Genomic DNA, 23,793 nt, shown 5'->3' with positions numbered 1-23,793 from the left:
GGGGAGGTTCTTCTCTGGAGCACATGGTGACATTGGAGTGAAGTTTATTTGGCACTTGTGGAATTAATCCCATTTAATCACATGGTGGTTCAGTGGATTAGAAAGACTTTATTGTTTGGTGGACTTGCACAAAGCATTTATCTGTCTTTACGAATTGGACATTCACTGATGCTATTTATTGATTTATTTGTATATTTTAGCACATGTATTTCACTGTTTAGCATTTTGTGCTCCTTTAGTGTTTCACTTTTGTCATTGCGCTGTTTCCACTAGTTATGTTAAAGTAATTGCAAATGCCTTCTGCATGGAGGAGTTGGAAATAAGAACTGTCTACACTGTCCATAGCCAGCAGTCAGATCTTTCTTTTTATATGGGTTTGATTTACTTAAATTGCAATGTGCAAATTTTGGTGCAGCTCTACCTAGAAATCAATCAGCTTCCATTTTTCTTTTTTTTTTGGCAAAGCTTCATTGAACAAGCTGCAATTAGAAGCTGATTGGCTGTCATGTTCAGCTGCACCAGTTTTTGAACTCTCCAGTTTTACTAAATCAACCCTAATGTCTAGTGCATGAAGTATAAATATGATAGACCTAGACAAAACAAAAAAAAAAAGCTTCTTTAATTACAAAGGTTGTTACTCGACGGTCCTATAATTTAGGTCAAAAAAGTTTATTCATTATTTAATCATACTTGTAGCTTTTAGAAGCTGCACCTGGTGCGTCATCTGCTTGAATTTACTGGAAATGTGATTTTAAAAGTGAAATGTCTTAAGACTTGTCAGTGTTGTACAGGAATTTTAACACCTTTCATTCTCACACTTTAGCTCCATCATAGGAACCAGTTGAAATATTCAGTGCTCTTGCTGCAGCTTTCCTTGCTTTTGCAGCCTTGTAAATGTTCTTGCAAGATTCATGTTATCGTAACAGCCAAAGCTTCTTTAGATTGATGGGACCCTATCATCCACCCTGCCTACTCTATTATAAAGAGCTGTGTCGTCAGTGGCTGTGACGTTTTCAAGGAAATTGCCCATTTATGGCCACTCAGGCAAATGATATCATCACAATAGGTTCTCCTGTCTAAATGTGGATCATTTCTGAAATGAAATTACAGACTCTTATCTGGGAAACAGGAGACAGAGGCACCTGGTCTATGTAATTAGTATCCTGGGAAATAACATCATCCTCTAATGAATGCATAAATCCTATTTTGTAAGTCTGTTGCAGGAGCAGGCAGTCATTCTGCTGATAGAGAGCAAGCCCCACATCCACAAGGAGCAAGGCTCCATGTCGTGTTTTCTCTTGTACTTGAATATATAGGACATGTATTGCAATCCTATGCTTTGCACAGTGCTGCAGTGTACTTGTTTTGCAGTGCTTCTAGGAGCTATGGAACAGCTGTGAATTACTGGCTTGTTGGATACATAATTTGAAATCTCTGGCCTTCATGTTTTTCTGCAATGATTGTTATTCTTGGGAGAAAATGTGCATAATCTTGTTCACAGATCGTCTCAGTCTTGGCTGTGGAAGGGACTAGCAGTACACTAGTATTTTAAGGTAAGACCGAGATGACTCATTCTTACTTTTTTTCGAACCTTCCCCATAATCCTTGACTACTTTGATGTTAAGGAGACAATATTAATTAGCCTTATGCCAGTTTGTGTATGATTTTCCAATTCTTGCACTTTGCATGCTGTAGAACTACCTAGGCTGCATGTTAAAAGTACCTATCTGTAGATGAAGAAGACTCCTCACCTTGCTTCTCGGCACAGCTTTGAACAGATACAGATCTGACAAACTGATGATTAATATTCATTCAGGGCACAGACAGTCTGATCATTGCTTATGTTTTTTACATTGTTTAAGTTTACCCTTCTATAGGAAGCTTTTTTTTTTTTTAATTAGCAATATCTATAATAGCGGTGTTACCTAAAGCACAGATGGTGAATGTGTGCTGTTTATTCACTGTTCAATAGCATCTGCAGAAATAGAAGGAATAGAAGGGGTGTTTTGTTGCAAGCAGAAGGAGAACCAAGAGACAAGCAGTGTGATTGCTATAAAATACTAAAGTGAACAATGGCATCTATTAACCCTAGTAAATAAGGCAGTGAATGGAGAAAGCTACTTTTATGTCATGCTGAAGGGACATACTAGAAAGGTATTGGTATGCTAATGAGACATCTGTATATCTGCCTATGGAGACATGAGCACTTCCCAAAACCTTGTGCAGAACAGGCAGATCATTTTGCAGTGGTCTCGTGCTGTAATGCATGTATTTCTAGGAGACATCATTTACACACATCCCACTTCTCACTTGGACCAAGGGCAGTGTTCAAATGACAGAATAGCGGAATAGCTCTGGTGTTTAATTGAGAACTAGCTCTGCTTACAGCATGCTCTACAATGGGTTAAAAATCTCTGGAAATCAGCCTGCTTATGTTGTTTGCTTGTTTGAGTTCCTCTTGTACATGAACATGTCAGGTACCTATAATGAATGTGTTTGCCATGCAGTTAGGCTTCATTTGCTTGACTGCTGTTGGAATATACAACCTTTATAGAAGTGGATATGTTTTAGCGATTAACCGATTTTGATCTGATAATTGGATGCATAATAAAATGGTTTCTGCTTTAAATTGTTTATCTGTCATATGCCAAGGATTCTAAGGGAAAAAGAAAATCACCGATAACTTATAATAGAGAGCTAATCTTTCATTGTCGTCATCACTGCTGCTATTTTAGGAAGCTGGCTTCCTTACGTACCACTGTGTACTTATTTACGCTTTTTATTGACTGTAAATCCAAATCTAGTGATTACGTATAGAGCAACATACTATCTGACTTATACTATTAAATATATTATTCTTCATATTCAGCAACAAGTTATGTAACACAGTTTTGTTTGTAGTTTAGAGACCTGGGATAAGATATAAGCCTATCCATTGTATTGTCTTGTGTTTAATAAATAATTTATAGCCTGTTAACAAGATTCCCTACTGTGGATTGCGTTTTCTGCATTACATGTACTGTATACAGATCCTTTATGTATGTGGATTTACATTACAGTGATAATTTTATTTGCATTTTTTTTTTTTTGAACTTGAGATATAATGAAAATAATCACATTGATTTCTGTGAAAAACACATTCTAAAAATGATGTTGATAATTGTGTTTGGTAGTTATGCATATTTATTGCCTTGTATTTATTGTTGATGTAAGGTCTCAGTTTTTTGGCCAGAGTGTTTTCGATTGGTGTCATTGATTGCAATTAGCTCCCTTGTGTAGTTCTTTTTATTTCTAGCCTAGTGCACAGGCAGTGGGGTAATGGATTATGGGCCCTGACTCAAGGTGTGAGGCAGGTTGCCTGACAAAGCAGAAAGCAAATGCAGTACACATGGTGTGAAGCAGTTCACTTATGTTCTGTGTGCTGGGCTCAAATGGCACAGTTTGATTTTCAGAAAGTAAATAAAGATTTTTTTGTTTTTTGAATAACTTTGTTAACAGTTCCTAATTCTGAGTGTTGCAATTGGTTAGTTTATATTAGTAGGCTATTTGCCTTCAATGTAGCTGTCTAGTGCTCACCTGCCCTTTATATCTTTTTATGCACTTTTTATACCTTTTTCCATAAGTCATGTTTGTGTTTATTGGTGTTTTGCTTAAATTGTAGTCAGAAGTTAGGCAGCTCATGCTTCTCCATGTACTTTGACTCCAATCTGTCTTTCAAGCCCCAGATCCAATCGCTGACAAATTCATGCAGACTCCACCTCCGCAACATCTCTAAAATACGCACGTTCCTAACTCCTGAAACTACAAAGCAACTCATTCACTCCCTTATCTCCTGACTTGACTACTGTAACTCCCTCCTCGCCAGCCTACACCAACACAGGCTATCCCCGCTTCAATCCATCCTGAATTCTGCGGCCAGACTCCTCCACCTTACCAACCGCTCCGTATCTGCCACCCCCCTCTGCCAATCCCTCCACTGGCTTACGATTGCCCAATGCATACGATTCAAAATATTAACATTGACATACAAGCTGTTCATAACACTGCCCCAAACTATATCACCGACCTGATATCCATCTACCACCCAAAACGCACTCTCCGCTCCTCACAAGACCTCCTACTCTCCAGTTCCCTGGTCTCTTCCTCCCATGCCCATCTCCAGGACTTCTCCAGGGCCTCCTCCATCCTCTGGATCTCAATACCCCAATCCGTCAGACTGTCACCTTCACTCCTCACCTTTAGGCGCACCCTGAAAACCCATCTCTTTAGAGAAGCCTACCCCGCCCTCACCTAACTGCTGATCTCCTCCACGCTTCCCACCACTCCATCCCCCACAGCTATTTCCTCCTGTATCACTCTCCCCTCCCTCCTAGATTGTAAGCTCCAAGGAGCAGGGCCCTCAAACCCCTCGTGTATTGTATTGTTACTGTACTGTCTCGTGTACTGTCTCCCATTATAATGTACAGCGCTGAGCAAACCATTGGCGCTATATAAATACTGTATAATAATAATAATAATAAAGTCTCAGCATACCTGGCTAGTAGAAAGACACATTAGATTGGATGTTTTGTATAATAGTTGTAGGATCTCTTTTCAAATTTAATTGAAGGGTCAGATTTTATTATCTTTAATTTTCCATAAATACATTTCTTGCAGAAAGTGTTCTCAGCAGAGAAATGCTGAAATATACTTCTAAAGGCATACATTTGCATACATGAGTGTACACAAATTACCAAATATAGTAAGCCTAAGCATGGCCTGAATTTATTTTACTTTTACCACTCTGTGCCCGTTCATCTACTGCCAAGCTTGCTTCATTTTTTGAGGAGCACTTTCTGTAACTTTTTAATCAAAAGCTGTTGTTTCCAACCAGGATTGTAAGATGTCAGAAAGGTGAAAACTCTTGTTGCTACCTGAGGAAGGTCTCTGTCAAAGTGAATCTTGCATGAAAAAATTACATTTCATTATTGTAACCAAAATGTGCGTAGTTATTGATTGTGTTCTGCCCTGATGTAAATGGCACCCCTGCAATCAGCTCTTGATGCTTTGTCATGCTTTGAGCTTTGATCTGGTAAAAACCATTTAGAATTCTTGGTCTTCTGGTCATGTGATGTTAGCAGAAACCTTAACTATGAAGCTCTTCTATTTGGTCCCTTTTGGTCTGTTAAATATACAATTGAAAGCCTATTGTTATATTAGTCCATTGAGGTCAAAAGGGACCTCAAAAAGGGATCCTGATAGAAATCTGGTGAGCTTGCAGGTTCATGCTCATTTTTCATGGTTATCACAAACCGTATTATCATCCCTGCTAAGCTCACAATCAGTGGGGTTTATTTACTAAAGCTGGAGAGTACAGAATCAGGCTCACTTCTGCATAGAAACCAATACGTTTCTAACCTCCGCTTGTTCAATTAAGCTTTGGCAATAAAACCTGGAAGCTGATTAGTTTCCATTCAGAAGTGAGCCTGATTCTGCACTCTCCAGCTTTAGTAAATAAACCCCAGTATGTGAACTATAGAACACCTCCATCCTAAGTTATGGAAATGAGAGATGTATTCTATAGTCAATGATACAGCACAGTGAGTGAGGGTTGTCACTTTAAGTCTGGAAGTGTGTTACTGGCAGGATCAACTGATAAAAAGAAAGGGGAAATCCCTCAAAAAAGCCAATACATTCCCCACATCTAAGGACTGATTATATGCAATAAATTGCATTTTTTCATGGGTTAAGCAATACTATTTATTTTATTTACTTATATAGCGCCGTCAATGTACATTCACACCAGTCCCTAACCCTCAAGGGGCATACAATCTATGGTCGCTGACTTGCATTCATACATACACACACTAGGGACAATTTAGACAGGATCCAATTAACCTACCAGCATGTCTTTGGAGTGTTGGAGGAAACCAGAGTACCTGGAGGAAACTCACACAGGCACAGGGAGAACATGCAAACTCCAGGCAGGTGGTGCCGTGGTTGGGTTCAATCCAATGACCCTAGTACTGCCAGGCGGAAGTGCTAACCATTTACCAACTGTGCTGCTCAGTGTTACTAAGGTAACTATTTATTTATGAGCTGCACAGATATGATGGCCCCATATTAATGTAGGGTTCATTAAAGAAAAAAGCACAACGTGTGTTATTGAAAATGACAATTATATTTTCATACAGTTACAGATAAGTTAAATGAATAACATGTAAGTGTGGTATGAATTATTTATTTTAGGGCTTTTTTTCTTAGATAATAGGTGTTGTACTTCTGCTTTCCAAGTCACCCTTTGTCTCTGCCCCCTACCCATCTTTGAGCACTGTGGCCTGGTTCCACTCCCTACCCACCCCCTAGTACTGCCCTTTTAAATGGAAAACAGAACTATTATTTTTATGGTGCAAAGTATTTTGTATGGAATTTGTTCATGATAACTAGAAAATCATTAATATAGATCCCCTGCAGCCTGCAACAATAGATCCCCTCATTATCAATAGATTCGCCCAGTAACAATCCACCCCAGCAACAATGGACCCCCACCAACAACAATAGATCTGCAGCCAGCATCAATAGGCCCTGCAGCAGCCAGCAACAGTAGACCCCTCCCTTAACAGTAGACCTCTCCCAGCAATATATGACTCCCCAGCAACAGGAGATCACCCACCAGCAACAATAGACCTTCCCAGCAACAATAGGCACCCTTGCAGTAATAGAACCCTCCAGCAATATTAGATCCCCCAGCAGACAGCAACAGTAGACCTCTAGCACACCCCACCACCTTTTCCATTACATTCAGTGCAGGAGGTTCCCCTGCATTCCCACTGAAAAAAATCCCTGATTATAATAGTCCAGATGACTCAGATGACACAATCTGGGTCCAGTCAGTCATGTTTTTTCAGTACACTTGTCCAAGCAGTGTAGGAGGATTCTCTAATTTTTAAGGCTTAAAACAACAACCCACCTTTGAGTCTCCATTGCTTAGAACTCTGCAGATCACTCTCTTTCCAACTCCCCTTAGCTTTGCTTCCTGTTCCTCACAGTTATGTGATATCTGTTTCAGTGCACCCCTTCAAATATGTGCCAATATCACAACCCTTTGCTCTATATATTAGGACACATGACATCAGTAGAGGGTGTCACACAGTAGTGAATAAATCTAATGTATCAAAGTGTTAATAACATTTATAAAGACTAATTTGTTGAAAAGAAAACAGTGTGGTGCTACAATCTACAATTGAGACATATTTTTTTAACTAAAACTGGTTGTAGATATAAGATGCATTTCCTGCTCAAACAACAATCCCTTGTCTGCGCAGTAGCAGAACCCCTAGCTGGCTATTTCTAGGGCAAGATTTGGAAGAAAAACCTGCTTGATGGCTAGCTTTTCCCATAAGGAAAAGGAAATTCTGGAAGGTGTCTTCCCAAACTCCTTTCCTTTTACAGAACTAAATGTCTAGAGTCAATTGCAGGGGCGGACTGACAACTCATGGGGCCCCCGGGCAATAGGGGATCATGGGGCCCCTGTGTCCTTGCCCAAACTCAAAAAAGCCTATGAAAAAGGTACCAGGGGCATCTCATGGGGCCCCTTACTGACCCCGGGCCCTCGAGCAGTGCCCAAGTTTCCCAATGGTCAGTCCGCCCCTGGTCAGTTGATCTAAGCATGCATGTCAAAGGATATGTCTCCAGACAGATGGGTCATACCTGCACAGTCCAGGTGCCTTGCCCAGACTTGTCATAATGCTATCATTTAGTATTTCTAAAGCCAGGAAACAGAGAAGTATATCAATATGGCAGCTCCAGAATACACTCTACACAAAAAATGCTGAAATTTAGGGTAATGTTAGCAACTGTGCGATTTTTTTTTTTTTTTTTTTTTTTAATAATCTAAAATAATTTTTAGTACTATATTATTATGTGATCAGAATATAAGGCTCTGTTTAACTTTTAGGCCAGCCAACACCCCACACAGCAACACCCCAGTGACTAAATATACAGGCACACCTATACCTTTTGCCAAGTACAAGGAATCCCTGAACGCTGTATACTCTGGAAATGATGGCAGGATTTGTTTTTGCCTAATTTCATATTTTGTAGTTTCCCCTTGACAATGCACTGAATCTAGTGCTACAGCAACAGTCTTTTACAGGTGTCTTGCGAGGCAGAATTTTCATTTGATGCATAAATCAAGAGAGAGGGTCAGAAGAACAAAGATTAGAGCCCACTCACACTTGTGCGACTTGCCATGTGACTTTGGGTTCCAAAGTCGCATGGCAAGTTGCACCCCATGTTTCCCAATGAGCACCATTCACATCTGTGCAATTCCAAGTCGTAGCAATTTGAAAGTAGTTCCTACAATACTTTAGTACGACTTTTGATAGGACTTTAGGCCAGTGAATGTAAAGTCGGATCAAATGTAAATGTGAGTCATATGGATATTGTTTATAATAAGTCAGATCAAAGTCGCACCACAAGTCTGATCAAAGTAGTGCCCCAAAGCCGCCCTGGAAATTGCACAACTTTGGAGACGTGCTAATGTAAAAAATAATTTTTTTTTTTGTTAACAGAGCTTCTAAATGTTGGCTACACTAAATACTCTAGTCCAAGCATAAGCAATCTTAAAGAGGTGCAGATCTACCTGAACAACATGGGAAAAGTCAAAGATCACCAGGCAAAGTGTCGGCCAGTGTCACCTTATCACACCTGATTTAAACCTCTAATTGCAGTACTACTGTGTCACAAGCACGTGCATTGCATGGCAATCATGGTTTTAGATCAGGTGTTGAGGAGGCAACATATCGCCTCCTTACCGCCTGTCAAACTTACTTGGATCACTTTGCAAAGGAGCAGTATTGTCTGCTGCACTTGTGAATGAGTCTGTAGTTGCAGCGGCACTCTTAGGGCTCGTTCCCATGTGAAGTTGGGGGGTTGTGGTAAAACCCTGTGGTTGAGTCATGGTTTTACTGCCCCCAATCCCTACCCCCTTTAGCTGCTGAGGCATGCCACAGCAGAAATTATAACCCCTATTGCTTTTGTCATTTGAGACCCATTCAAGTAAATATGGCCACTCTGCAAGTGCCCCACAACTGCTTGCTTCTGCGTAGTCCAAGGGGTTAAAGCAGGTGGTGAAAAAGCAACATACAACTGCCTGTTTAACCCCTTGCTTGCCTTGTTTGCTGTATTGCACAAGGTTGCAGGTCACTTGCACAGCAGCCTCATTCACTTGAATGGGTCATGCTTGGCAGGCGCTACACCCACAAACCATGACAGGGTTTAGGAGCCAGCACTACAGAGGAGACATCAACGTATGTGGCTCTTAAACCTACTACAGATCCAACTTTATAAGTAATTCTTCTGCACTGAATGCTGTTTGATGCTCTGGGATGCAGGGTCAGCAAGCCCTGACCGTGATCTACCAGTCACCTGGCCGAGATCTACTGGTTGCTGACCCCAGCTCTAGTCCAATTTAAACTCATTTATCCAGCCTACCTTAGCCATGCTATTCTTAGCATACATCATAGGTACATAGTATATTCTTGGTCCTTGGAGTGTTATGTACTGGATATATCTGGATCACAGCACAAAAAACCACAAGAGAATTGTCACAAATTGTGATCCAAATATTTTATATGTCCACAGTTGTAATAATATTAAAGATATGGTTTTAATGATAAAACTAGTTGGACAGATATCCTAAAATCTGGTACTCCACCTTGTGCCAGTTCCAACACAGCCTACATATTCCTTATAAAATAAGGGCAACTGTTTCATATCGACTGTATAAAGTTGATCATCTAGATCTCCATGCCTCTGGGATTTTACTATACATAATACATCATTCCTTTGAGAAGTTGATTTTCTTTCAAGTGTATTTATAGATTTAAACTCAAGAAATCTTTTGTGGCTAGAAACCTTATGAACTTGAAACTGCTTCACAGGAAACGTGGGACTGTGATAGATGCTGTGTGAAAAATAATTATGTAATGTTGTTCTTGCTTACACATATATTATCACTGCAGCTTCTTAATTGTAAAAAAAAAATAGTTTGAAAAGTACTGAACAGAGTATTTTTTTTATAAGTGCTATTCATTAGCTATGTTTCTACTTTTAAAGGCTTTTAGCTTAATACATTCTCTGCATTAAGGTAAAAATCCTCCAATACCTGTTCCCTGTCCAACCCTTAAGCTGGCTGTAGACAGAGTGATTTTATTTTCTGAAACAATGGATGTCTGTGTTGATGGGGAATTCGCTAGAAATAATCGCATGTAAAATCTGACAGGCTGGTTGTAGCCAAGATGATCAATCGATCAGATCAACTTGGGTACATTTAGCCTTCCCATACATGGTTTGAATCTCAGCAGCTCCCTGCTGAACTGGCAGAGGTTCAAATCATCTATGGATGTCTTTAACTGTGTCCTCTCTTGATCCAGTGTTGTGCCCATCTGCAGAACCACTGATCTCTCTTCCTGGTCTCACAGGAGACTCTACGAGCAGTGGGAGCCATAGGCTCCTGCTACTGTCAGTCAAATCCCATGAGGAGGGAGCAAGGGATGTGGCCAAGCTGTGCTGTGTGTGCACACAGCCTGGCTCAGGAGCGTGCCAGCATGGGTACCCCCAAAGCACATGGCTTGCTATGGGGGCACTCACAAAAAGAAGCATACAGCATCGGTAGGGGACATCAGAAAAGGAGGTAAGGGGCAGCTCTGTGCAATATCATTGCACAGACAGGTAAGTATACCATTTTTTTAATTTTTGGAAAAAAATAAGCATTTACAATCACTTTAAAGTGTTACTAAACTCATGACCCTGCATTCACTATATCTGGCCTCCCACAGTACACAGAACATGGAAATGCAATTATTTTAGTAAATATAAACTGCTAAATACCTTTTCCCATTAGCAGTTGGAGCAGTCTTGTGATTTCAGCAGAGCACTAATTAAAGCTTGTTGGAGGAGTTTTCTTTCTGCTCTAGGAGGATGCAAAACCTCTGACTGGAGAGTGCCGATTGACCCTGTGCTGATCACATGCACTCTCCCAAGAAAACAAAACTCTCTAACAGTACACACCAAACTGAGCATGTGCAACTTGCCCCTAAGGTTCTGTTCTATCAGGAGATGAATTGGGGACAGTAGAAGAAGGGAAGGATCAGAAAAGACAGGTTCAAACGTAATTTTTACACAATGTGGAGGATTAACCCCTTAGATTCCACAGTGAGTATAACAAGCATGTTTTACTGCATATATCCACTGATTTTACTGTTGTGGGTTTAGAAACACTTTAGGTTTCTCCATAGCTTTCTTTCTTCATAAGGTTACCGCTTTTCTCCAATGCTTTTACCTACGTTCTTCCCTTTTGCACATCCCAGCCTAGAGTTACACTGATTTTTTTCTGTCACGATTCTACCTACTTGTGATAGCTTGTATCCTTATGTACTGTACATTATAGTGAATGAACGCAGTTTATTTACTTTTCTGTTGGCTGTACTAATACATTTTCCTTATTGTTCTTTGTTACGTGGATGGTTTGTCATTGATTCAACTGCTATGTTCTGTACTAATTGCCAACTTTGTACCATTGCTGTAAACTATTTTCTACCCCTGAAATAGCCTCTACACAAAGGCTCATCTTAAACTAACTGCACATTTTCAAATTTCACAAGTCTGTTCTCCTATCTCTTAGGGTTCTGCTGTCCCTTCAAGCTCATTATTGATGTAATGCTATGGTGTTGCCCTTTTGTACTGTGGCACAATCAAGCACTAATACAGTAGGTCTTGATGAGAGGTATTGTTGCAATGCTTCACCTGCCCCAGCAAAGTGGTTGTATGGATGGTCATAATTCAGGGGTGGACTGACAACTCATGGGGCCCCCGGTCAATAGGGGATCATGGGGCCCCTGTGTCCTTGCCCAAACTCAAAAAAACCTATGAAAAAGGTACCAGGGGCATCTCATGGGGCCCCCTACTGACCCCGGGCCCTCGGGCAGTGCCCGAGTTTCCAAATGGTCAGTCCGCCCCTGTCATAATTAGTAGACATGAAAAGGTACCACAACTGGTCTTTGTGCTCTGACCTAGTCTTGGGCATATGCAGTTTATCCAGGAATTCAGGGTACTGGTAAATTACCTATATTTCTAATCTACAGTATCCACAGTATTGTTATAGTCCCACTTGGCAGAAAAATGGAGAGAAATACATTTTAAAAAATACTCTGTTATGTCTTGGTCAGTCGTTTGACTGACTCTTCCAACTTAGCTCTGCCTTATTGAATAGCATGCAAAGAGTAGCAATGAACAACCATTACATACATTGCATGAATGTAAGTTAGGCATCTTAGATTGTACACTTTTTTTACATACTGCACTCAGAAGGCACCTCTCTTTTTCCTTTTCTTTTGCATACAGATCGGGCTTACTCTGTGATGGCTGTTATCTGAAGTTGGTATTGGCCATTGACTTTATTGGAAATATGGACATATAACACTGGACATTAGCCATTAGTGTGCTGAGATCTTCTCTCTTTTATTTAGATTGTACACGCCTTGAGGGTTAGGGACTGATGTGAATGTATAATATATATATGTAAAGCACTGCGTACATTGACGGCTCTATAATAAATAAAATAAATAAACAACCAGTTCAGCTTCAGCTCTTTAGTCTAATTAAAGATGATTTTGGACTGGCTACTAAGGCTTGCTGTACTTGGCACATTCCTCTATGTTAAATAGAAGCTATACACTCTTGAGCCCATTAGGCATTCTAGCACAGCATTTTGTCTGCCTTGTTTCAAACTTATATTCAAAAGCAGTTTGACAGAATAGAGAGAATATTTAAAGAATACTGATGTTAGCATTGGAGATACAGCAAAGCTCAGGCAGTGCATAAGTGTGTGTTGTCAAAAAGATGACAAATAAATGCATGTACAAAATGAATGTAAAAGTGTTAGAGTGGTTTCCACATCAGGTACCCAAGTCCCGAGATGTCATTTTTAAAGAAAGCATATCGAGCCATTTTGTGGTGTAATGTTATTGAGCATCACCTTTACAACCCAACTCCAGCCACATTTTATTTTAGTTTACGCAGATTTTCAAATATCTGTTCTTTTTTCAATTTGTGTCTGCGATCCTACTGGAGAGATTCTCCCCCAACTTCCTATTCCTGTGACACCAGGACAAGGAATGGTGGGATTTTTTGTAGAAAGAACCGCAGACCGCAGTAAAAGGAGAGCTTTTTTTTCAGCTGGAACTTGGAGGGACTCAGTTCCACCACCTTTGGCTCAGGCTCAGTGCTCCCTGCTCACCACTATCACTTGTAAACACCCAAGTCCAGCTTGTCTGCTGTCTCCCAATGGCTCCATCGGATCTGATCTCCTGAGTGGCCCCCACTGAATGCAGGATGGGGACAAGGTGCTGAGCAGATGTTGATGCTCCCATTGGATGACCTCCCTGCAAGTGAGGGAGGTGGAACCACCTACAGTGTGCGGGGAGGTACTAGAGCTGGCTGGGTGCTTCAGCTTAATACAGCAACAAAAGTAAGAAATGTGGAATGTGGTGGGGCTTTTAAGGGGGAGGGTTGCATGAAGAGGTCAGAGCTGAAGAGGGGTAAAAATGAGGTGTGGATGGTGATGCAGAGGTAAGCAACTGTGGAAGAAGGCTGAACTCTGCACTCTGTGGGTGTCAGGGTTACCAAAAGCAGGTATCCAGCAAGAATAACCAGATCAATGGGCTGTACCTTAAATAGTTACTAAACCCAGGACCCTGCTTTCACTATATCTGGTCTCCCACAGTACACAGAACATGGAAGTGCAATTATTTTAGTAAATATAAACTGCTAAATACCTTTTCTCATCAGCAGTCTTGTGACTTCTATTTGTGTCCAGCAGAGCACTAGCAAAAGCTTGTAGGAGTAGTTTTCTTTCTGCTCTAGGAGGATGCAAAACCCCTGACCTCTGTCTGGACAGTGCTGATTGGCCCTGTACTGATCACATGCATTCTCCCAAGAAAAAAACCTCTCTAGCAATACACACCAAACTGAGCATGTGCAAAATGCATACGGTTCAGGCTGTCTTATCAGGAGATAAGAGTTGGTTGCTTGTAAAAAGGGAGGAACAGAGAAGAAAGGATCAAACAGCCTTTTTACACAATGCAGAGTAGTAACCCCTTAGATTCCACAGTGAGTATAACAAGCATGCTTTACTAGATATACAGACTGATTTTACTGTTGTGGGTTTAGTAACACTTTAGGAAATCAGAAACAAGGCTGAATAAGGTTAAATGAAGTTTATTAACATAAATATCACTCTTACAACATCAACAAACCATAAACAAAGTAAAGTAACAAAATAAATGTGAAAGTGCAGAAATCAAACAATAACCTAACTAACTATATATAAATGGAGGGAGCACACATAAGCAGGGCAAGGTCAGGACTAAGACAGGAAATGAGGAGCAGAGAGCAAGGTAGTGGAAGAACTGGATGCAGGGAGCAGGGTACAAGAAGCAGGTCACAAGAACAAGCCTCAGGGTCTGGTACAGGAACAAGGATCAGGCACAGGCTCAGGCAGAGACACGGCTTGCAGGAAAAACACTGAAGTATTGCACTTCAGTCAAGGGTGGGATTATGGAACTCCCAAGCAGCCCATGTCAGGTGCAGCCAAGTTACGTGGATGACCTAGCTGCTGGGAGACACTTGCTGGTGGCCACCGGAACTGCACTCTTTAACTTTGGGAACAACAGTGACACCAGCAGGTGACCCAAGTAATGAAACACTTATGATCTTCAATCCCAGAGGATGCCAGTTTTGGAGAAACTCGTTGGGCGGAGTCTTCTGTGACATCACCACGTTTTAGTCGGCGGAATGACACCGCGGCTGATTTGAATCTGTATATTGCCTTCATGCACCTTATCTATGTAAGTGCAATGTTTTATTAAATAAACCTTTTAGTTTTATTGGGTTTCACTATGAAGTCTCTTCTGTTTTAACCCTTCTCTACACTGTATGGAGAGTGGTTTAGTGTAAGAAATCCGACCAGGTGAGCCCGCAGCTGTTCATTCATCTTCTTTAACATTGATAGCACGGGTGTCAGTGTGGAATCGGGACACCATCTGTTCATTTGATCTCTTAATTTGAGATCAAATTGATCTGGTAAGAGGCTGATCTGCTTGGTGTGGCGAGCACTTGTGAACACCATAGCACCTTGTTGGAAGCTATATTCAGCACGCAGCACTTTTCCTTCCTTCACATTTGATTTGGGACTTAGGTATTTTCTGTTTAAATATTTTTACTAAAAGTTTTGTTTTAAGAATACAACAAGCTCAAGATACGCCCACGCAGGGGCAGAGCAGAAGAATAATACATAATTAGATACATCCTGCTGACTTGTATTAGCCAAATAACGGAATGTCCAATGACATCAAGGAGGGACGGCAAAAAGCCGAACCAAATAATAGCAGCAGCAATCCATCATATTATCAGAAAAAGAAGAAGAAAGAAGAAGAAAAAAAAAAAAAAGAATCAGAAAGAAAATACGGATCCAGGGCTAGCACAGGCAGCGACTATAAGAGGCCATAACTGGTAGGAGGCAGGGATGGCAAGGAATAACGTATCCAAGGTTCCCAAACTTTAAGGAATCTCGGATGAGAATCATGAAGAACGCTAGACATCTGTTCATTGATCAACATAGCATTCATCCAGGTCTTCCCCCTCCTGGAAGACAACCTAAGGGGTTCTCCAAGCTTGAGCTATATCACGCTTGGCCGAAATAAATAGGTAGGATGCCAATTTCTGCTGAGACCTAGACAGACCCAAAATTGGGCAGTGCAGGAGGGCCACCCTTGCATCCCTACGGACCGTAATATGAAATAGCGTTTGTAGCAAACCAAAAACCCTAGACCAGAAGCCTATCAATCGCGTGCACGACCACCAAATGTGCAATACGTCCCCACATAGACCACAGTCCTGGAAACACCTATCTCCACCAGTTTAAAGTGAGCAGTCTGAGCCAGGACACAGTACCACTGCAGGAGAACTTTGTAGGCTGCCTCAAGAGTAACTTTATTGAATGAATATTTTGCCACCATCCCCCAGGCCCTATGCCAATCCTCCGCCGCAATCGAGACACCCAGATTTATTCTGTATTTTCATGTTATGGACATTGATTAATAGCACTTTATATGTTGATTTTTGTACACATGTATACATGTGAGTTTGTGGTTAATTTTTATTTATTGTGTCAGATATTATCAGTGTACAGCGCACTCATTTTATTTTTATTTTGTTGATTTTTTTATGGTATTGAGGAAGAAAGAGGCGTCAGTTCACTTTATCCATTTATTCATTTATTTCACTCACTCATGTTGGGTGTAGCGCAGGTTTTTATTTTTATACACAATGAAACAGGACCTGACAGTGTGTAGCACACCTTTTGTACTCTGCACTCTGTATGCAGGACATCCTTGAATGCGGCACTTGTTTAATGCCCCTTTAAAACCCCTATGCTGTTAGTGAAAGTGACCACTCCAATTATTGATGCAATTTGAAGGGCGTGTGTGTGTGTGGGGGGGATTTTGGGGGGGTCATGGTTGACCCCAATGGTTCTTGCACCTATTTTCTGAGGAAAAGTCCTGAGTAAAAGTAAAGATGTTTTTACCTGTGTTTATCTTGAAGAAACTTACTATCATGTCCTGTCTTGACAGAAAGTGAAGGAGAATTTTTCCATATAGGAAAACAGACAGAGCCTCTAACCCTCCTCTACCCTATTAAAAAAATAGAATATTGTTTGGAGTTGTGCTTTAATCTGTAGCCATCCATGATTTCTCAAAACTGCTAAAGCTTGTGTCTTTCCAATGGGGGCACCCTATATACTGTTGGAATAAGTCCATTAATAATATTCTAAATGCATAAGTTCCTGAAAATAGCTGTTTGGTGTTAGTGGGTACCTCAGTTATCACAGACTGGGAACTGTAGGCATTCAAAGCGAAAAATATGTCACCATCTTACCAGGGATTTCTTAAATGGGTCCAAAGCTTTATTCAGTGGTCACATGATATTCACAAAGGCAACATTTTGGAGCCACAGAGGGCCCCTTCTCAGGGCAAGTGACTTTCCAGTGGGGACATCCTGTACATTGTTGGGGTACAGAACACCTCCAGAAATCTGGTTTCCTGCTCATGTAATTAGTTTTTTGCTTTTCACACGTGTCAGAAAAAGGAAATCTGAATTGGTGTCATTGGTTACTATGGGGCACAGGCAAAGAAGCCTGTTTATCATGATATAATGAAGCCTGTTTTATGATATATGAGCAACAAGGTCTGCTCTCATCTTTTCCACTACAAGGGTGGTAAGCTTTATAGTTTGTTTTATATTTAATAACAGTCTGTGTTTGTTGCAGCAAATATAGCATTTTAAACCTTGAAAAAGAGCAGCAAGATGAATGAAGCTGAAAATAAATGGTCCCAAGTTCGATGTATTTCTTACAGCTGTCTTTGCCATGTCATATTATATAACCATATTGCTTGTCACCTGCCCTCTCTGAGCTGTGGTGTCACTCGGGCTCTGGAATGAATGCTCTTTCTACTTAATAGCAATGCACATGAATAAAATGTGTGAATATGCAATCAATAACTGTTTTACTGAATATCATAGAATGCTGATCCTTTGTGCTGTAAATACTTTTATACCAGCTGCAAGTATAAAGGTATGCATGTATTTAGTTGCGATTTTTATTTTAACTCTTAACTGCCCTTTGCTGCTATGTTCATCATACTTTCATTATAGTTAACTGCATGGAAGGAAAACAGACTTCTGTTCTTGAAAACTGCTGACTCAGTTATTGAATAATATCCATAAACCATCATTACAACATGCATTGATGTGGCAGATGTTAACATCAACTTGAGGACTACATCTGTCTATGCCAATGTGATAATGTTCTCAGGATAAGTAATATAATAGCGAAGATGCTCATGTACATGATTTTACCTGAGCATAGCATTAGTCTGCCAGTAAAGATGGAATTTACAGTATGTGGTTATAGGAGATCAGTGCATGTTACAAGGAAAGATTCTTTACCAAAATTCAACTTCTTCCAAAAAGAAATATAAAACCATCTTTTAAAATGCTTTATTTTCAGAACATGATATTTTGTTATTTTATCTTCTTTCGCAACCAAGGCTTCTTTCTGTCTTTTGTCTTTAATGGAATTACATTTAGTAAATTAGAAATTAATAAATACCATATAATAGGAATATTATGAATTACAGATATATATATATATATATATATATATATATATATATATATAAAATTAAAGTAGGTATTTAATGTGCTTTTTGGGGTTGATCCCCCTTAAAGAAACCTGTGCTTTTCTCATTCAGGGCAAGGCACACATTTGCTTTATTTCTCCTCGTTTCCACAACAGCATTTATCTACTTTTCTGTTGCCACCTTGCCACTCCATTCATCGCAAGGAGCAGAAGGAAATACCCACTACATCCAGATATGGTAGAGCATTTTGCCCTCTCCATGTGACCACACTGGGCCGATCAGTGCTATCACACACAGAATCCAATTACCTCATGAGGGCCTACTTAGATATCTTTTTTAATTTATACAGTATGTTATGCAAAATGCATATTTTTTTCACTATCATATTTGTTCTGTACATGTAATAAAGAATAGTTTATATTATTAGGACAGGCAAAGCATATGATCGCTTAAAAACAGGTGTGAATGTATTTACAAAGTTAAATTCCACCCAGTATATTTGCTACCACCAAATACAATAAAAAATCAACGTGGTGTTGTTATTTAAATGATAGCTGCATTAATATTTTCTTGACACAAATCTGTTTTAGGGATTAGTTCCAGTATCCAGTGTGGTGCATATCGTCAAACAATGTATTGCCTTAAACTATTTACATAATTTAAACCTTCTTAGAGCTTCATATTAAACAGTTTATTATATATATCTGTCACGCGCATTGTTCTTCTTGTATGGATAATAATTAATTTCTAATTTACTAAATTTAATCCCATTAAGGAGAACAATGACAACATCACAGAAATAAACTTTAGCTATAAAGCCAATAAACCAAATATAAATAATTCTGATTCCAAAGGAAAAATGTACAGGGTTGTGATACTGTACTTTACACTATTCTCTTTTTAGCCACAGGCAGATCTTCAGTACAGAAAAGTTAACTTCCAAAATGTATGAGAGGATGAACTTGGTGCAACAATGGTATTTTGAGGGGGTGGTCCATACTTTTTGTTTCTTTTTGGGAGGATGATTTTCTTGAAACACTGGCCTTTGACTGAAGGACATTGGGCAGGTTTCAATAGAGCTATATACTCTAATTGCCAGCCCTTTATCGTGTTCATCTCTGTAGTAGCTTTGAAGTACTAAGGATAATCCATACACTTTATTTATAAATAATGATAAGTTTAAGTCTGACAAACCAGCTAATATCTGCAGATATCCTCTACCTGTGAATCGGCCTGATTAGGGTCCACTGATGGGGTCGGATCTTGACAAGGATCATGTAGCCTATTCATAACCTTCAGTCCATTGATTGATAATGTTGGCATCTGCCCATTTTATAAGTAAAATATCACGTTTTAAAGCTCAGGTGGTGGCATCTTTCAGCATGCAACCTCTGCAAAAGTGCATAAAAACGTGAAATATTCACCAACAGTAATCCTGCTTTGCACATGTAAGGCACTACTGGTGATGGAAGACAGTCCATAGTATAGTGGTAGTGAAGATTTATGATGTTTATTAGCTGTGACACTGTTAGAAAATCATTGGATTTTAGGGAAGGTAGTAAATTAAAGTATATATAAAGTCTTGTGTCTCATAAAGTGAATAGAAAGCTTTATTTACCTTTCCTGAGCCAAATCCACCTTCATTTGTGTCTCACATGCTCCCTCTCTCAGAAACTGCAGCTCACGGAGGGAGGTTTTCAGCAAGAAGTGTAGATGCAATATAATATAATATACCATAATATAATATAATTTATTGTTATTATTTTAATATTATAATTAGACGCTGTGGTAAATATTTCTTTTTAATGGGAGACCATAGTTCTACTTTAATTACAAGCAAATAATAGTTAAACATAGAAACTTTTTCCATAATTTCTAAGAAAAATTACCATCATGCGTTGCTTTCCTAAGAAACCATGGTAAAAATCTGAAGACATCCAAGCTTATAAGACTGGCTGCCACAGCTATAGAAACAGCACTGCATGGACATTCTGCTTTTCATGTTTTTTTTTTTGCCAGTTGAAATGTCAGTCCTGTATCCCGACCAGTTGTCTTATACAGCCTAATTCAGTGGCCAGAACTATGTTTACTAGAAAAACATGGCAGCACTTAGGATCTCTTATTCTGCTGGAAATCCCTAGTGTATAATTCTCTGAAGGATTTTAGATCTTTCTGACAAAAAGTGATTGACAGGAAGCAGTTTTGCTAGAGGTTTGACATATCCTGTCATCATTGTAGCTAGAACATATTTCCGTTATCCTGAATATTTCTAAACTGCTGTAGAGATAAGATAGTGCAGACCTTATTTTTTGTACCTACAGACCTTGGGCCACTTTGTGGCTGTGCACTGAACACTCTACTTAACAAAGACAAATATGTGATTTAGAGAAACAATTCATATTTAGAAGTGTACCATCCAAAAACAGAATGTTCATTGAATGACCAGCAGTCAGCGGAATGCACAGCAATCTTCAACATTTGTGAAGGACTTCAGACATTCCAACATTTAAGGTGTTTCTAACCCCAAAATTAAAAAATGTAGTATCTTGCAGCTTACCAGTCATTCATGTGCTGGATGAATTTATTTTGTTGTTCTTAAGCTTCGAATAACACATTTCCTGTTCTTGGGGGGCTACGGCACTCCTTCACTGTATTTATGGGGAGAGACATAGTGGTCACCCCAGGTGGCTCTCTAGATATGGACTACAAACAGGTCTGTATATATTCATCTCCAATACATGAAGGCAGGGCAAATGGTAGTTTACAGAGGATAGATGGGAAGGAAGATATTCTTTGGTGCAGCTCATGGGAAGTGTCAACGACTCTTCAAAAGACAAGTTTGTATGCTGCAATATATTTCATTTTTGTTCTTGGGTTTAGTTATCCTGTACAATTAAAGTTGCTACATTTGTTGCACAGAAGAGAAGATCAAACTTCCAGTACCACGCAGCTCAGATTTTATTTCACCTTGACAAATTAGTTCTTTTTTTTTTTTTTATATGAACAACAAATTAGCATCATTAGGTCATGGAGCACTGGTGACCCTTGACAATTGTTTCCGAAGATATTTCCTTGAGGGGGCAAATGTAAAAACAGCAATCCTACTGTTTATAAATGTGCAGTGATGAAACGTGATTTCTGACTGGTTGAAAAAGCACATTGCCTTATTGAATAAGCTTTGTATTGATTTGCTATCAGAAAGCTGTATGACCAGCAAAAGCCTTTTAGTATCTACCTTCAGAAAGACTTCACTCAAGTGGTTCTTCTAAAATGACTAAGACTACAAGCAAAGAACTAGAGTTTTGGTTTTTTGTTGTTTTTTTTTTTAACACTGAGGGATAACAAACTAGCATCAGGGATTAACAACCTATCCTGGGTAGTATCTGGGGTCTTAAAGGCCAAATAGCAGCTCTCTGCTGCTGCATTAATTAAACAATGTTTTTCTCCACATCCCTAAAATATTGCAACTGACCTTTAAAAGCACAGAGCTTTTATGTTTCAGCACTGGAACTAACAACAGAGGCGCAAACTCTTTACATGGTGTTCTTTTCCTATTCCTAGTAATCTCCCTTGCATCATACTCCTGCAGCAGCCAGCAAGTACTGTAAGTACTTTTAGGTACATGTGACTGATCCATACCAAGGTAGCTTGGGGCTCCATATTGTATTTTTATACTCAGAAGCAAACCCCTTTTACCTTAAAACATGGCTAATGCTTCTACCCATATATTATACCTTTATAACCTAACAGACTGCAAACCCTTCTACTTTCTCTATTACACATTTATACCTTAATAGACTGCAACCCTTCTACTCTCTGTGTCACTAACAGACTATAAACCCTTCTTCTGTTTTTATATCTCTCCCCCCCTCAAACCACCGTAAACTCCTTTACTCTTTTTGCCATGGCATGCATCCCATGTACTCAAATACAGTGGTTCACAATCTCATTTTTCAAGTACCCCTGTCAGGTCATATTTTGGGAATTTCCATTATGCAAAATAGCTGACACTGATTTAAAGAAAGTATGCAAGGTGAAAGAAATCATGAAAACATGACTTGTTGGGGGTACTTGAGGTCTAAGGTTGGGAATCACTGTCCTAGTACATTGTTAACCTTTCATATCAACCCTTTATACCCTAGTAGACTGTAAAAGCCTTCTACCCTTTGTATCATATTTTTAGGCTAGACTTACACTGTAGAAATGTGTTAGCACACTCATGTTAACATGCATAACAATAAGGCAGCCCAGTCATTTGAAAAGACTGCTTAGCTCAGCAAAAAAAGGTGCATACACTATGTTTGCAGTGCACCAAATCCATGGTAGTGTATTACCAGATGTTGTGGTGATCTGGTAAAGTGCGTTGAAATGGCATTAAGAATGAAAGGCACAGCAGCGAGGCACTCCTTGCAAATTTAACAAGCATTGGGACCCCTGGCTGCAAGTACCAGGGTTAGTCCCTCTGTCCCTACTAATGTTAACATTGACTGGAAGAGGCAGGGAGAGGTTGGTGATCAACAGTGGGTCAATATATAGTATCAGAAATACCAAGGTTTATGTTTGTTGACTTATTTCTTATGATGGCACTGGAGTTAATAAGTGGTTTCTTCATTTGCGATCATAGGTTTTATTTGTGTTTTGTAGTTGTAGTGAAGGGTGAGGTGATAATTTCCCAAAGTTTTATGTTTTACTGTATTAAGTTAATACTGGTACTATCCCTATTCTTGCACAGTGCTAGATGTATGATGTGCTGGTAATGTAAAATGGTATGTTTGCTACTGTATATCATGATCTATTTGGAGCTTTGTACTGTATTCTTTTTCCTTTTGGATTTTTTATTTTGTAAACTTGGAAAATTTTGAATAAAAATTATTTGGGGAAAAAAAAAAAAGAATGAAAGGTACAGCAGCACTCCAACACACATTTGCATATTTTACCACAGGTCAACAGCTCGAACCCAGCCTTATACCTTAACCACTTGCCGACCAGCCACTGTAGAAATACAGTGACAGGTTGGCACGGCTGCGCAAAACCATGTTTTAAAAACACTCCCCTCACACAGTTAACCCTTTCAGTGAATAAAAAAGTTAACCCCCCCCCCATCCTATCCATCATCACCAACAACTCCACTATCACTCCCGCCCCGCAAGCCAAAGTCCTTGGCGTCATTCTTGACTCGAACCTCTCCTTCCAACCGCATGTCAAATCACTCACAAACACATGCAGGCTCCATCTTCGCAACATTGCCAAGATACGTACCTTCCTCACCCTTGACACCACCAAACTTCTAGTACACTCCCTCATCATCTCACACCTTGACTACTGTAATTCTCTTCTCACCGGCCTACCCAAGTGCAGGCTCTCCCCGCTCCAGACCATCCTGAACTCAGCGGCTAGACTCATCCACCTCACCACCCGCACCAACTCTGCCACCCCCCTCTGCCTCTCCCTCCACTGGCTCCCGATTGCCCAACGCATCAAATTTAAACTCCTAACCCTGACCTACAAAGCCGTTCACAACACTGCCCCTGACTACCTCACCAACCTGATC

The 23,793-nt window shown here is 39.9% G+C and overlaps 1 protein-coding gene across 5 annotated transcripts in view; it reads left to right on the top strand.

Moving 5' to 3' along the window:
• DLGAP2 (DLG associated protein 2) overlaps positions 1–23,793 on the top strand; it is a 1,035,006-nt gene that overhangs the window by 426,496 nt on the left and 584,717 nt on the right. The window contains exon 1 of one of the 5 annotated variants that reach the window (XM_089679533.1): positions 1,170–1,553. The exons of 3 other annotated variants lie outside the window; for them this stretch is intronic. The gene's annotated coding sequence lies outside the window, so the exon portion shown is untranslated. Of the gene's footprint in view, positions 1–1,169; positions 1,554–23,793 lie in introns of those variants that run through there. One more of the 5 variants, XM_089679531.1, reaches the window with a different exon arrangement.

This window comes from Staurois parvus, unplaced genomic scaffold (assembly GCF_062004578.1).
Source record: "Staurois parvus isolate SC_StPar_1 unplaced genomic scaffold, SC_StPar_1.0 ptg000226l, whole genome shotgun sequence".
NCBI classification, from domain to species: domain Eukaryota; kingdom Metazoa; phylum Chordata; class Amphibia; order Anura; family Ranidae; genus Staurois; species Staurois parvus.
This window is presented reverse-complemented; position numbering and strand designations above follow the sequence as displayed.